This window comes from Gossypium hirsutum, chromosome D05 (genome assembly GCF_007990345.1).
Source record: "Gossypium hirsutum isolate 1008001.06 chromosome D05, Gossypium_hirsutum_v2.1, whole genome shotgun sequence".
Taxonomy (NCBI): Eukaryota; Viridiplantae; Streptophyta; class Magnoliopsida; order Malvales; family Malvaceae; genus Gossypium; species Gossypium hirsutum.
In genome coordinates this window covers 57,103,969-57,107,274 of record NC_053441.1, presented here as the reverse complement: position 1 = coordinate 57,107,274, position 3,306 = coordinate 57,103,969, and positions in this window count along the sequence as shown.

Genomic DNA, 3,306 nt, shown 5'->3' with positions numbered 1-3,306 from the left:
TAATTTTATAGTCATATTAATTCTCTTACATTCGAATTCCACTACAATTTTTTGTGAATTTTCAAAGTTAGACTACTGCTGCTGTCCAAAACTATTTTAATGCAAGATGTTGATTACTAAGTTTATAACTCCTTATTCATTTTCTTTATAATATTTCCCATTACTTCTCTTATTTTCCTTAGTTTCTAGATCATTCCACCTTAAAATGTGCACTATTGGTCGTTCACTTTTTATATTTACACTTTACCCTTAAATTTTGAGTATTTACTCTTGGCAACAAAACTTTTTTTACTTTTGCGATTAATCTTTCTTGAATTAATATGTCATAATATGCTTCCCAATGTTGAAATAACTCAAAATTACCCTTTTATCACTTTATTTCTTTATTTTACTATATCAAGGATATTAACTTACTTTTTACTATAGTAATTTTTTTGGGTATTACAGAAATTGGGAATAAAAGTGAACGTGAATAGTGAGTAATAATTGGGATTTTTATTTTTATTTTCTTTTTAAATTCAAAACTAAAAGAAAAATGGTTAAAAATATAGTAAAAGAAAATAAGGGAAAAGAAAACAATATCCCCAACATCCTAACAAACCCAATTCTTATCCAACTAAGTTCCCAGTCTTCCACTTTTACCCAAATTCTACTAATTGAACAGCCCAAAGATCATTTAGAATAAATAAATAAATAACTCTCAAGCTCCTAGAGAGACTCGAACCCAAGACCTCAAACACATCTCAAGCCTTAACCATTGAGATAAACACTTAATTATGACATAAATTAACAAATCGAGAGTTCATATTTTCGGGGAGTTACACACATTGCATGGGGTTTGGGATATTATGGTAAGGAGGAAGTTTTGACAGTTTAATGATTTGCACTATCCAGTGGTTTAATCACATTTCTGACTGGCAACTTGTCTATAATTATAGTGGCTCGACCACATATATCTATTCTGGCAGCTTGGTTACATTACAGTGGCTTGACCACATATATCCAATCTGGCAGTTTTAACTACAACTCTGGTGGCATTGTCTACAATTATCTGTTGGTTTGTTTTTGGATGGATAAGTTTTGGGGAACTCTATTTTGGTGTGTAGCGAAGTTGGGTAGGAAGTTTTCTAAAAAATTGCATTATGTTTTTCTGAAAAATATCGCATTGGCATAAGCATGCGTTTGAGTTTTGCTCAATTGATTGTTATTAAGTTCTTTGCAATTCTATGATCTGATTATTGTGTTATTTTTGTTCTCTATTTGAGTTTAGTTACACACTGAGATTTATAGCTCACCCTTCTGTATTTACCCTTTTCAGGTAATTAGCTAATTTAGGATCGGACGACGTGCGGGAGCTTAGATTATTTTTCTTGGTTAATTTATTATGGTGCTTTCTGTTATTAACTTTTTCTAGATTTTTGGGCTATTAATCTATTTTTAGACTTCGTTTTTGGTTTTTCTTTTGGTTTTTTTTGGTATTTTTAACTTAAAACTAAAAAATCATACTAGTTAACAAATTAAAAATTCGGTTTTCAAACTAAAACTTTGAAAATTTTTCCACTGCTAACTAAGAAAATGATTATGTGATTTTACTATAAATTAAGTGTTTTAGAGCGTGAGATCTTTTAAGGATTGCACGAAAGGTTTAACTAAAATTATTATTTTTTGACTATTCATTTTCCGAATATTCATTTTTCAAAATAAGATGTGTTACAATAGCAAAGAGTTAAAGTTTTAAAATTATCAATGTCACCTTCACATTCGGGTCATAACTTCTAGACCGGGTATGAGGTGTTGCATTAATTGTTAAATTAAAAGCAAGTAATTTCTTTCATGTGAACCCATATATGTGAGCCTTGCATGGAACCCTTAGCAACCCTACGAGAATATATGTGCATTTGTGCAAAGATGCAACCTATATGTTTAGTATGACATAGTATGGAACACCCATGTTATATAAAAGGACGTAGTATGTGAGCCCTCACATTATATAGTATGACAGAGTTCGAGAACCCTATTTTTATAGTGTGACATAGTGAATCATTGGTACATGTCTGTGAACCCCATGTGAACCCCTATGTGCGAACCTATACGTGCAAACCCCTATGTACGACAACTAGGTGTTGGAACTCTTGTGTGTGAACCTATATGTGCAAACCCCCTATATGTGCGAGCCTATGTGCGAACACTATAGTTTATTACATGTGAACCTTAGGTTATGACATATGAACTTGTTACATGCAAACCTTAGGATTATGTTATGCGGAGCCTATGGATTGTAATATGTGAACCTTGTATGCGTCATAAGTGAGACATGATATGTGAACCCTGTATGCATCATATTTGAACCATGTTAGCCAAACCTATGAATTGTTGTACTGTGCGAACACTATATTTTGTACTGTAAAAACCCTATATGTGTTTACATGCGAACCCTGGATGTTATATATGCAAACCCTATATGTTTATTACATGAACACTTAAGGGAATATTACGCTAACATTGTATACATGCAACCTCTTATGCTAATTATACGAACCCTAGATAATTAATATGCGAACCCTAGGGACATGTGAGCCTACATGTTGTGTGAACCTCAGGTACATGCGAGCCTATATGCAAACCGGTACATGTGCTAGATAACTAGGCCTATTAAATCACATAAAAATCTTGTACATGTGACACTTTATTTTTTTAACTCGCACAAATTATATGTGTATGTATGAACCAGTTATGTATGTGCTAGCCGAGTAAGCATGTTAAGGAATCTAACATAAATATATTGTTACAAGTTCTTGTTGCATGAAAAGATTGTATATGTGAAATTCGTAACACCTTTAACCCGTGTCCGTCGTCAGATTGGGTTACGAGGCATTACCGAACATAACACATATTTCAAGTTTAACATAACATATGAAACCTTTATAATAATACAAAACCGAATAATGCACTATATATATAATTTTATTATTAGTATTATTATTATTTTTAAAAACATATACTAAATGAAACAAATCAAGTATACCAAATTTGCATGCTTAAAAATCAATCCAAAGTACATATACTAACCATTCAAGCATAATAAAAATGCACATTTTGCCATTACAACTAAATGAAGGTACACTATGCTTATTCAAACATATAATGATAATTTAATAAATACCTTGATACTTAAGAATATACTTACTCTTATCATTTTAAAGAAATCATAACTTAAACTTAAAGGCTAAGATCAAAGATAACATATACAATATTGAACATTTCAAAGAACCAAAAACATGCATTTTATCCATTTACCAACTTGCA